Source organism: Arachis hypogaea, chromosome 1 (genome assembly GCF_003086295.3).
Source record: "Arachis hypogaea cultivar Tifrunner chromosome 1, arahy.Tifrunner.gnm2.J5K5, whole genome shotgun sequence".
NCBI classification, from domain to species: Eukaryota; Viridiplantae; Streptophyta; class Magnoliopsida; order Fabales; family Fabaceae; genus Arachis; species Arachis hypogaea.
This window is the reverse complement of record NC_092036.1, coordinates 17,078,668-17,092,095: the sequence shown is the minus strand read 5'-3', so window position 1 is coordinate 17,092,095 and position 13,428 is coordinate 17,078,668. Positions and strand designations below refer to the sequence as shown.

The window sequence follows — 13,428 nt, the reverse complement described above, 5'->3', positions numbered from 1 at the left end:
TAGAACTCCTGCACCCAAGACTGGTTCACCCGGCTCAATTCCCTATCCAGAAAAGTCAAACCCATCCAGTCAATACGCTGGTGGATGATGTCGGTCAAATCTGATGGAATAAGCAGTTTCTTCTCAGTATTCAGATTCTTTGAATTGTAACTTGGGAATCTGAGTTCACAATAGAGATTGGGGAATTTGACCGTATCCTGAGCCGGTAGTAGTTGGTTTGCTTTATCTATGTCATTTAGAGGGTTTTGAGCATAGGCAAGCAGTGAGGCGAAAGTGGGGTTTGGTGTTTTCTTCCTCTTTTTAGAAGATGATGCTTTACCTTTCCCTTTTTCCGACATCCTGAAAAATAGAATAGAATATAGGCATTTAAGCATTTAGCACGAAACGAGTAAAACATGTTCAGGATGTAAGGTAGATGGCGAGCAAATATGATGTGAATAAAACTTGAAACATGGACAGCAGGTAAGACAAAAACATAGCTATAAACCAGGAATTTAATGTTTCAAACAATGTGAACAATTCTCAAGGAATGGGCATGTTCATCATCATGACTCAAAAGAATGGTCAAAAGGGTTAAAATGCAAGTAAGAGTGAAGTTGGTAAGTGAGGAAGTCAGTGATTTGGAAAAGTGGAATTAGAAATTAGTAGTATGATGAGAGATGCACCTTTCAAGCACACAAATCATGTTTACAATGTTTAATGCAAATCCCGAAAGTCGAAAATAGCGAGAATTAGCCCAAATTCGTAATAGAGATCAAAATGAGATTAAATTTCTTGAAATTTGGACAGCATCTCGGCTTAAAATTGGACGTTCCCGGATAGCAAATTAGCACAAACAGCATCATTACAATGTCAATTAATCACAGTGGCAATGAGATAGCATCCAGGTAACACAGATTGCATATAGAGCAACTCAAAATTCGCACTTGGCAGACAAGCAAACAAACAGAAAATAAACACAAACGGAGCACTTATCAGGCCTAGAATCCTCTATCCAGCCCTAGCTACCTAACCGCAATTATTTCTTACTAATCCTAACATACAACATTTGAATGCAGACTATCTAACAGAAAATTACAGTAATTAACAGAAATGAAAAAATTAAAGAGAATAGAGATTGGAGCAGGAACCTGGGAGCGGGAAAGAACCAAGAATGGAAAGGGGAAACGGGACTGGGGCAGAGGCAGAATCGAAGAGATGTGCCACCGTGGACGGTGGCGGTGAAGTTGGCCGCAGCGGCGGTTCGGCAGGAGAGCAGAGGGAGAGAGTGAGTGGTGGCGAGTGGGTGAGAGAGAGAGTGAATGGGAGTGGGCGTGGTGAAAGAAAGGGGGTTGGCCGTCCAGTGGCGGCTGTCGGCATAGCAGCAGCGGCGGCCGAAGTGAGAAGAAGATGGGGGGGAATCGGCGATGGGGGAGGTGGGGACAGGGAGAGGAAGAGGGATGAGAGGGAGGGTAGCCGGTGATGGCGGCGCAACCGTCGGCGGCGATGGAGGTGGTTGCGGCGACAGAGGAGAGGAGATGGTGGAACGGGGAAGAGGGTGGTTGGGGGAGGAGAAGTGCGCGACTGCGCAATGCTCGTTGCGCATTAGGTTATCATCATTTTGAAACGACGCGGGCGCGCACCTTGCGCGTCCGCGTGCATTAATGAAACTAGGGATCTACGCGTGCGCGCACAGCGCGCTTAGGCGCGGAAGATCGAAATGGGTAAAGACGCGTGCGCGTACCGTGCGCGCACGCGTGCAAGGAGTTAGGCTGTAGGCTTAAGGTTGGCCCATATGAGGCCTAACTCTCTGGTCAATGGCCTGGAGGTTGCACTACTTAGGCCTGCGCGTACGCGGCATGTACGCGTCCGCGCACGTTGAATTGGGCCAGGGGCTTGAGGATGGCCCAGAGCTGGCTTAACTCTCTGGGGCTTGGCGCAAGATCTTGCGGCAGCAATTCGACGCGTACGCGGCAGGTGCGCGTACGCGTGCCATTCCCTATAGTTGTATGGCGCGCACGCACGTAGTGCGCGTCAGCGTGGAGTGAATTGGGCTCAAGGCACAACGCTGGCCTAGGAGAGGCCCAACTCTCTGGAATATGGGTGATGATGCATCCGCTCATGGACGCGTGCGCGTGCAGCGTGCGCGCGCGTCCACCCCCTCTTTTTTTTTTTTTTTTTTTTTGAACAGGATAATGCCTAAAAGCTCTACTTGCCCAAAGACTCCCCATGGTGCCTACAACTCCTTATTTAGTCAAAAACCTACACTTTCTAAAATGCAAGTTGGTTTTGAGATTTATTCTATTTCTACTAATCACAACATACATGTTAATATTCTAGCTACTAATGTATACAAACAAGCTAATTATAATATGCAGACCTACCTACAATGGTAACTCAAATCACTTATTAAACAAGGTTAGAAGAGAGTGGAAAGAGTTTACCATGGTGGGGTGTCTCCCACCTAGCACTTTTAGTTAAAGTCCTTAAGTTGGACATTTGGTGGAGTCCTTGCTAGGGTGGCTTATGCTTAAACTCTTCTTCGAATCCCCACCAGTCCTTGCACTTCCAATAGCCTCCGGGATCCCAATTTAAACGTACAAGGCCTTCACGGGGGCCTAAGCAAGTAACGAGGCCCTTAAGTTGATAGTGGTCTACGTATGTTCCGGGGTCCCATACTTTATTTGTTAACTCCTTTTCTTCTTGATCTTCATGCTTCCAATAGGGTAACAAACTTATTGAATTCTCCTTGTAACTCATACTCATCATCCTAATCCCATTGAATTTGGCTTCACTCCACCTTTGAGATTCAAAGTTTGATATTCCATCCTTTATGCACCTTGATTCAATTTGTCCACCGACATCTAATCCGTTCTTACTCTCTAGCCCACAAAGAGCTCTAAGTTGACCGTCCGTTTCTAACAATGCATATTGATATGGGCCAAGAAAATTAAAGGATGAGATGATTACCCACTCAATTTGTGATTGGGACGGCGACTTAGCAAGGAAGATATCCAATGGTCTTGACATTGTAGGTTCCACTTCCTTTGGCTCCTCCATGATGATTTCCATCTTTTGATAACTTTCTTTAAATTCTTCTTGTTTGCTAACTTCCTTCAAACCTTTATCATTGATCAAGTTATGTGTTGGAGGTTGCGCACCCTCCTCAACATTGATTTCACATTCGATGGGGGAAGCTTCAACAAGATCACCATTGTCACTTGATGTAGAGTTATTTTCGTTGATGGAACTTCCTTCTTGTTCAACCTCCTCTAGGTTTTCTTCCACTTCTTTATTTTCAACAATCTTCATTTCCTCCGCTTGTTGCAACACATACTCCAATTCCTTGCACTCAACTTGAGACTCTAAAGTCTCCCTCATACCTCCCTCTTTGGTTGCTTTCTCACAATCACCCGTGAACTCATTTCGGTTGTGATATGAATCCCAAGAATCTATCTTTTGACGGATGGTTGCTTGAAGTCGATCCATTTCTTCCTTGAAACGACCCCTTAATTCTTGTTCCGCTTTACTAACATAATTAGGATCATATTGCTCTTGGATTAATGGACATTGATATGCTTCCATGGAGGTTTGTGGCGGAGAGGAGAAATCATAATATGGTTGGAAAGAAGATTCATCAAAGCTTTGAGGTGGGAAGTTGTTTTGGTTATTGGTAGAGGGTGGAATTATACGGGACGTAAATTCTTGGAGGGTAGAGGTGAAACTAGTGAAGGCGGTTTGGAGTTCTTCTTGCTCTTGAAGAATGATACCAAGTGTATCATTCATGGGGATTTGAGTTGGAAGGTAAAGATGTTGGAGTGGAGGTGATTCAAGGGTCGCTTGTTCATAATCGTCACAAGGGTATGCATAGGGGGAATATAGATTTGGATCATATGTAGGCAATTGGTGAAAATAAGATGTGGGTTGAGAATATGGTGCATAGAATGGTGGTGGTTGAGAGGTATAACCATGATAGGAATCATCATATTCATAGGGATGGTATGCATTATAGGAGGGATTGCCATCATAGTAACTTGAAGGGGAAGGTTGCCATGGTGATTGCTCATATGGATATGGCTCCCTTCCTGAGAATTCGTCTATCCCATAATGTGAGCCATCATTCAAGTTTTCATCGCCTACAAAGTAGTCATAGTCATATCCAAAACCACAAGGACGAGAATTCATAGTGGCAAATAAGAACAAAACTAATAGAGATCTAAAACCAACAAAAGCTAACAAACAAACAAAAGACAAACATATTCACAATATTCACATATTTACATTAACCAAAAACATGGCACTCATGCGCATTCCCCGGCAATGGCGCCATTTTGACGAACGAATTTTTGCCGGTATAGAAATTATCAAGTAATCAATCATAGTATAGTCTAAACCGACGCAAAATCCATCATCAAACAAATCTACAATCTATAACCGAGAGTATTAGTCCCGAGTCGTTCTTCCCTAGGAATGCTAAAAGGATGCATGCTATTGGTTAAGTGGTCTTTTGTGGTCTAAAGAATGTGGCCTAGAGGTGTTAATAAAAGGGAACAACAATCAATCAATAGTAAAAACCTTGGCCAAGGTTGAACGTTGGAAGTTCCATCACTATAGTTTCCTTCAATTGTGATAACAAAAGAGTGTTGCTTCACTTAGTCAACCCCTAATTATAGAGGAAAGTCAAGTAAAAGTAACTAACTTGAGTCACAAGTCCTAGTCTTACCCTAGGGAAGTCTAGCTTTAGTGCACTCCAAGTCAATTAGCAACTCTCAATTCTTAATCAACAATTGACATCCATTATTCAAGTGTCTCCAATGACTCAACCACTAGGCCAAGTGAGGGGATACTACTCCATATCTAAAGTTGGCATTTTCTCAAACACTTGGAGAGCAAGAATGAAAGACATAGCAAAATGGAGAGAGAAAAATTAGAATCAAAGCAATTCAACACAAGAGATTAACAACAATCAACAATGAACAACAATGGAAATAAAATCTTCAATGAATCAATAGAATCCAATAACAACAAAGTTGAATCTAAGACTTATGAGATTAGAACAATTACAAACACTAATGAGATTAGAGAAGAGGATCTACAACATGAACAAAGTAAATTGAGAGTTGCAATGGATCTCACCAAGGAATGGTTGAGAATTGAGAAAATGAAGATGAATCCTAGAGAGAAGTTGGAGTTTCTCTCTCTACAAATGTAACTAACTAAAAATATCTACCTCATGATCTAAAATTAGTCTATGGATGTGAATGTGTGTCAATCCCCTTCAATCCTTGGCTCTTATATGCATTTTGGCGCCAAAGTTGGTTGCTGAAACCTTCCAAAAATCGCCAGGCACGTGTTGCAATAAAAGAATCACGTGCGGACCACGACGCGTGCGCGCACGGTACGCGTGCGCGTCCCTGGCTAATTCTGCGATGTGCGCGCGAGCGCCTTGTGCGCGTACGCGTGCTTGGCCGAGATCAACTCTTTGGCTTTTTGTGCTTCTCTCCACTTGCATGCTTCCTTCCTTGCTTCCTTTGATCCATGCCTAGCCTATTTCAATCCTGTAATTACTAGCAAACACATCAAGGCATCTTATGGAATCAAAGAGAAATTAGAGTTCATCAAAATAAGGCTTAAAAAGCATGTTTTTACACTTAAGTGTGAATATGGGAGAGATAACAAAACCATGCTAATTCATAGGCTAAATGTGACAAAAGGTTATCAAAAGACTCTCAATTCAATGCAAAACAAACCATCAAATTGGGGGTCTGTCAGCTGGCACGTGTAGCGGCTGAGCCATGACCTCCATGGACGCGCACGCGTACGTCACGCATCCGCTCGAATTGCGAAATGGTCCAGTGGCGCGTGCGCGTACTTTGCGCGAGCGCGCCGATGCTCGAATATAATTTTTTTAGGGGGTCACGTGACTTGGGCGTGGAGACAGTTGGAGATCCCATTTTGGGAAAGTGCCTTGGCGGGAAAAGCTTAAAAGACCAGGGGTTAAAGGGTTAAAGGACATTTTAGCTCATTTTTAGATGTTTCTAGATTTTTCTCCTTGTGGTAGTTACACTCTTGGGTAGAGAGAGAGATCTTAAGCTCTCAATAGGGTTCATCTTCTTCAATTTCTGAATCTCAATCACTCTTTGGTGAGATCAATTTGTAATTCTCAATTTACTTTGTTCCTATTATAGATCTTCTTCTCTAATCTCAATTAGTGCTTGTAATTGATCAATTCTCATAGATCTTAGATTCAACTTTGTGGTTTTGGATTCTATCAATTTCTGAGAAGTTCATTTCTATTGTTGTTCTTAGTTAAGTGTTGTTAATTTCTTGCATTGAAGTGCTTTTAATTCTAATTTCTTCTCATTCTTACTATGTCTTTCATCCTTGCTCATCAAGTGTTTGATAAAATGCCAATACTAGTTATGGAGTAAAAGTTTCTTACTTGGCATAGGGGTTTGGACCATTAGAGATGTTGAATAGTTTATGTCAATTGTTGATTGGGAATTAGGAAGTGCTAATTGACTTGGAGTACACTAAAGCTAGATTTCCCTAGGGTAAAACTAGGACTTGTGACTCAAGTTAGTTAATCTCATTTGACTTTTCTCTATACCTAGGGGTTAACTAAATAAAGCAAAGCCTAATTGTTATCATTATTGAAGAAACTATAATGATAGAATTTCTAATGCCAACCCTAGGCCGAGTCTTCTAATATTGATAGTTTACCACCTATTCTCGCTAAACATCTAAAAGGACCATAACAAAGCTTTCTAATCAATAATATGCATTCTCTAGCAATTCCAAGGGAGGACGACTCGGGAGACTAGTACTCTCGGTTATAGATTGTAGGATTGTTTGATGCGAAGTTGTGAATGTCGATTAGACTATACTCACGATCATGTCCATTATTGAATTCTAAATCGGCATGCTAAATTTTGTTTATCAGACCCCTCCTGCCCGAGGTCAAGACGTCGTGACGAGGGAGGTCTTAACCCTCTTTTTGGCCCATCTTTGTAGTTTTTCGTGGTTTTTCTTTTTGTTGAATGGCCCGACTTGTGGGCCTTTGGCAAACAATTTATTTTGTAATAGTGGGTAGTTTCTTAGACACTTTATTTTATATTGTTGTAGTTTTAACAACTTTTTGTAGTTGCATTCAAACAACTTTGAAATTTAGAAAGCCTTTTTGCTCTTTTAAATGAAGTTAAGCCTTTTTTTTTTGGAATTTAGCTTTTATATAGTTTTTTAATTTATTATTATGTATTAGCAACTTTTTTCAATGCTGCTCTTTTGCTGAACCCAAACAATAAGCAGATTTCCTTTTTTAAGTTCCGACTTCGTATAGTCAGATTACTTCTACACTTCATTTTTATTCCGCCTTATAATTGAGGTCGCTTTTTACGAGTTGTTTATATAACTTCTTACATTAATTTGTACCTCGTCGCTTCATCTTGCCGACTGTTTTAGGTCGGGCAATGATTTTCATGTTTTGTCGAGCTTAAATTAATGCGTTTTATAGGATACTTTTTGAAGAGTAAATGGAATTTTTATTAATGGATAAGAAATTCCCTTACATGAAACCTACTATTAAGGGTTTTGACTGTCTTTAGCCCTTACTGTGATGCCTCGTTAAAATCCCTTTTAGAAAAAACTCTTTTTAGGAAAAAAATCTTAAGGTTGGAAAAAGAGTACACCAGGGAGCAAAGTTTACTTCTCAACTGTAAGATCTAGAACTTTTGAAAAAGGACTATCATGAGCTAATTTCAAATTTAGTATTTTTGTAGCTTTAATTTCCGAAATTTCTTTATTAAGGAAAAGTTAAAGCTATTTTCGATTAATTGAATTTGAAATAAATTGAGACTTATTATCCAATTTTACAATTATTGGATTATTTTCTATACTCGAATTATAAAGTTGGTAGTTGTGAAATAATAAAGATTTTATATGATTTGGATTAAATAAGTAATACTTTAAATAGTAATACTGCTATTTTGGAAAATGAAAAAATTAAATATATTATTTCTAAGTATTTGATTTAGACATTTTATTGAAAATAATTTGTAAAATTGATGAGCAAATAGTATTTTCTATATACAATTAGTGTTGGAGTTAATTTGGGTTTCAATTACTATATTATTCCCAATTTTATTTGAAATTACCGAATTGCCCCTAACCCTAGTTTTCAAAAAAAATGATGAAATCCTAGCCTTTCCCAACCTTTCTCTGCGCCACCTCACCCTCATCAAACCACACACACATAGTTTCCTCCATCGTGCAAGAGGGGAAAAGAAGCAGAAAGGGAAAAACGAAACTAGGAAAGGGGAAAAGCGGGGGGACCGTGTCTGAGCTGCCGTGTGGGAGCAAAACCGTTGCAGAGGGAGCTACCGCTCAGCTGGTCGCTGCCATTCATCTCACCGCTGCCAGCTGCGATGTCTCCACTGAGCCACCGAACCTGTCACGCATCGCCGCCGTGTTGCTCAGGGGAGAGTGAGTGAGCGAGGAACAAATCAGAGAAGGGAAGGGGGGTAGGAGAGGAAAGAGATTTCGCCGGTGTGCTGGGCTTCACCGCCGCCACCGCGTCGCGCCGCTTTGGAGTCCACCGTTAGGTCCGAGTCGAAGGAAGGGAGAAGCCACACTGTCAGCGCCGCGCAGAGAGGGACTCGCCGTCAACTCCGTTGTCCTCACTGTTGTGCCACCGTCGAGCCCGCAATCGTGGAGGAAGCACAGCGCCGCCGTGTGACCATTACCGTCGAACTCGAAGGAGGAGGAAGGCCGCCCAGTCACACCGAGCAGGAGAGACAGAGAGAGCTGAGGCCGAGCTAGGGTTCCAACCACCGCAACCAGCCGCCATTCACGTCGCCGGCATCGCCTCCGTCGGAACCGCCGCCGTTGATACCAGCTTTTACCTCCGACGTGGCTGATTATGGGTGAAAGGGGGGCGAAGCTGCCTCTGCCGCCGAAAAATCCCACTGCGGTCGCCGGAAAACTCTGCCGGTAAGTGCTTTGAATTTGTTTTTTTTTCGCTTAAGATTCTGGAAGCTTTATCGTCTCTGTATGTGGGTTTCAGTCACCTTTGCCGGAGCCCGGTCGCCACTGCCGCTTGAGATGGCTACCGGGTTGCCGCCGAACCGGTTCAGAGGTTGTTGCTGTTTCGTTTTCGTATTACAGTAAGTATTTTACGTTTCAAAAACTTCCGCGTTAATGTCTATTTATGTATATTAAGGTCTTTGCAGTATTAATGTGTTAGGAGTTAGAATCCGGTTTGCTTATGCCACTTGTAGCTGTTTCTGCTTTATAGAGAGACGAAAAGAGCTTATGAGGCGTTTGGACTATGGTTTTGCATTTTGAGGTAGGAGCGCTTTCCGAAAACTATATCTTATATATTGGAATTATTACATATGGATACTGATGTGAGACAATGTGTATTTGGTGATTGTATCAGCCTTATGTATTGTTTGATTGTCTCAAATGATTATGATTGTTGTTTGGTTGGATTGTTGTGCGGTTTTGTGAAATGGAATGTTTTTAAGTTGATTTTTTTTAAGATTTGAGATCGAGTTTAATCCGTTGAGAATTGATTTGAATTGAGTTAATTTTTTGATAATGTGAAATATCGAATGCACTTTTGGATTTAGCCTGGTTTACTTTAATTGACTTGGTTTTGACAAATGATTTGTTGCTGAATCGTTTCTTTAAAGCTTTGAAAATGAGTTAAATCGGTTGATATTGATTTGATTTTAAAACGGCTTCCTAGAGATATGCAAATGAGGCGACTATTGGATTTAGCTTGATTTTGAATTGATTTCGATTTTGGACTTTTGAAAGGGATTGAGGAACAGTTTAGTTGGGATCCAAACTGTGTGGCAAAGCCCAAGTTTTAGGGGAGGTGCTGCCGAAATTTCTATAAAAATCCTAGACTTATTTGAAAAGCTATTTAAAATGGTTTGGATTTGAGAAATTGTATCATTTGAATTATTAAGATAATATTTATGTTTTCGAGCTTAATTTATTTAAGTGAACTTTATGCCTTGAGTTCGACTTATTTGGAAATGAACTATTTTTACCATTTGAATCACTGAAGGAAAGAATGATGCTCTAATATTGATTTCAATATAAAAAGGAGCTTTTAGTGATTTTAAAGTAAACTATACTTTTGACTGAATAATTAAGTTTGAGGCATTTTGGAAGACGTTAGAAAAAAAATGGGTTTCAAGAAGAAATCTGAAAGTGGTTTGATTCAAATGAATTGGTTCCGTTTCAAGTGAATTGATTTTTGGACCGGGTTGGAACTTGTAATTTTGTATGATTTGGTTTCATAATAAATTCAGTTTTATTTACTTAAACTGAAAGTCTAGGATTTTAAGAGTTTCAATAAATTTTAAGGAGTTGATATAGGTTGACCTTCCCTAAAGACTTGGGACTCTGTCGAAGAACTTTTGTTATAAAATCCAATTGTTAGATGGGTGATTTTGAATATTTTAAATTAAATCCTTAACTTGTCATGGTTTTGGAAGTTTCAAAAAGAGGATGCCGAGAGTGGCTTTGTTTTAAAAAGGGAACCTACCTTGAGAAAAAGGGGCTTATGAGCCTGAGATGATTTGAGAAATGGAAACTTTACAGCCAAGGCTGAAAAGAGTTGAAACTTGATTTCAAAGTGAAATGAATTGAGAAAAAGTGATTTATGACTTAAATGCCTATTTTATGAATTTGATGATGTTGAATGATGGAAGTGCTATTTTGTTATGGGCCAGAATGGCTGTGTATGCTATTGAATTATGGCTGATTACCGAATGAGTTATGAGCCGTATGACTGACTATGAATTATGAATTTAAGCCGCATAGCTGAGATGGATGTTGATCCATGGTTGAGAATGAATGCATATATGCTGAGATATTGATAATTGTGATTTTGCACTTCCACTATCTGAGATACGAGTTCCCTGGAAGAAAGCAGTAGCTAGCCACCATGTGCTCCAGGTGGAGACTCGAGACTTTGTTGATCCTATGTCGTAAGGGTGGCCAGGCACTGTGAAAGTCCCAGATGAGCTCGCTCCCGTGAATATACACCAGTGAGGGTGTTGGATATGGATTATGATTATGATCATGATCATGATCGAGAATAACTCGAGTTAGGAATGCACGACAGAGGGACAGTCCAATGGTTAGCTACCAGGACTTGTCGGGTTGGCTCTATAACCGACAGATGATATCATCAACCACTAGGACAGGCATGCATCATATGCATCTATGTGACATTATTTGGGTGAGCATATTGTACTTGGTTTGCCTTTGTGACTACTTGTGATTAACTGCTAATTGTTCTACTTGCAATAACTGTTTGTTTGTGCTTGAATCTTCCTATTTGTGTTTGCGACTGAGACTCTGTTGGACTGTGGTGATTGGTTGTTGGTTAGAGTGTTTGGGCCTAGGGCCGTGGTTGGAATGAGATGGACCGATGGTTGGTTTCGGTTTTATGTTTCTGGTTTGGAAAAGTATGAAAGGCTAATTTGGTTTAGCATAGATAAACCTTTTAAAAGGCTTTCGAATCTTATTTTAGATGAACAGTTTCCTCTTTCAGAAAAAGATTTCAGATTTCTCTTTTATTGTAAACCGTTGTTTTTGAAAAGAGACATAAGACAGTTATTAATCACTGGTACCGTTTACCTTCACGTATCATATTACAGTAATTCCCAAAAACCCTCTACTGAGAACTCTTTCAAGGATGATATTCTCATCCCCCTACAATTTTCCCCTTTCAGGATACGGACGCAGAAGTCACGAAGGGTTTATTTAATTGTTGTTGAGATGGTTTGTATTACTTTAGTTATTGTTTATTGTTCCCTCGCCTTTATCTTTATATATTCTATAAGAGGGATATGATATTGTATTAGATAATGCTTGTAATATATATATATATATATATATATATATATATATATATATATATATATGGATGTACTCTTTATGAGTTTTTGTAAGTTGTATGGTATCTATGGATGTACGTTGTTGAACGAAAGTATTTTGGGAGCGGTATTGCGGTTTAAAGTTTTAAACAGGCTCATATTTTAGTATTAAATAGTATAAGTGTCGTCATAATGTCCGAGCTATTAGAGTCGCGCAGCCGGAAGCGTGAGCTTTGGCAGTTAGGGTGTTACATCAACTGTAGTACTTTTTTAGGTTGCATGCGTGCCTAGACCTCGGGAGCTCCCGTCCTTATAGGTCGGACACTTTATAGTAACTCTTTCCTAAGACCTCGACTTCCTTTCTAATTTTAGGACGCAAAAGCTTGTGTGAAGTTATTTTTTATGACAAATGGACCATAAATAAGAATTGGGATGAGTTTCCTACTAGAGATGATCTAAGACTTTCTTAAAAAAGAAACTCCAGATATTTGATATCTTTCTCTTTGAATGAGATCTCAATTCCAGCGACGGTTTCATTAGATATCTTACAACTAGAATCTCTCTTTTTTCCGATCCAGTTCCTCCACCACCGCGAACCCCAGTTAGATTCAGGATAGAACATTGATGTTGTTTTTGAGGTGATATGATCTCTTTAGTTATATTCGATTTCTAAAGTTGTTTGACACTTAGGGGTGTTCATGGATCGGATAGTATACACAGATCCGCGGTAAATATCGCATCCGATCTTAAAATTGCGGATACGATCTGATCCGCAAATTGATCATATTGGATCGGATCCGATCCACACTCTTTGCGGATCGAATCGCGGATATCTGCTCTACATCCGCGTATCCGATCCGCGGATCTGCGGATCCGCACAATAATAATTAAAAAATATATGTTTGGTATTATATTTACTTGTTTCTATGTTTTAGTTAGTAGTTATTATTCATATATTGTATTATTTTATTTTTGTTATTTAGAAAGAGTTTGATTAAAAATATTTTAGAAATAAATAAGTTTAAAAGTGTGAAAGAAATATTTTTATTGAATTTTTTATATAGAAATATGATTAAAAAGAGAAGGTTCAATTATGTGGATATATCCGATATCCGATCCAATACTAAAAAGCGCGAATATCATATCTAATCCAATCCGATGAAAAATTGTGCGGATCGAATCAAATTTTCGACCATATCTGATTCGATTCGATCCGCGTACACCGCTATTGACACTTTTCCGGGTTCAAATTTCATGTAGTTTGCTTGTATCACTTAAGAAAGAATTTCTTAGTACAATATATACTTGAGCAACCGATAGATAACAATTAATAAAATTTTTTAATTATATTTATACTTATTAATCATCAAAACTTTTGAAATACTGTAGAACTAACATAATATTATTAATAATTTATATTTTATATGTTTCTTTTGTTTTTTACTAATAAAATTCCATATGTTAGGTGTCTAATTATTGAACATAAATCATAAAATGATATTGAATGTTTGCTTCTTTCTACACAAAGCGTGCTCAAGTTAGTGGGCTTTAC

General features: G+C 39.5%; 1 long non-coding RNA gene across 2 annotated transcripts; it reads left to right on the top strand.

The window, feature by feature from the left end:
* Positions 1-8,198: 8,198 nt before the first annotated feature.
* Positions 8,199-11,874, top strand: LOC112799632 (uncharacterized). Of its 2 annotated transcripts, none has more exons than XR_003201147.2 (4): positions 8,199-8,967; positions 9,041-9,140; positions 9,221-9,322; positions 11,733-11,874. It is a non-coding gene; the product is annotated as an uncharacterized lncRNA (long non-coding RNA). The 2 variants fall into 2 exon arrangements; XR_003201142.2 differs by having other exon boundaries at positions 9,207-9,322.
* Positions 11,875-13,428: the final 1,554 nt, after the last annotated feature.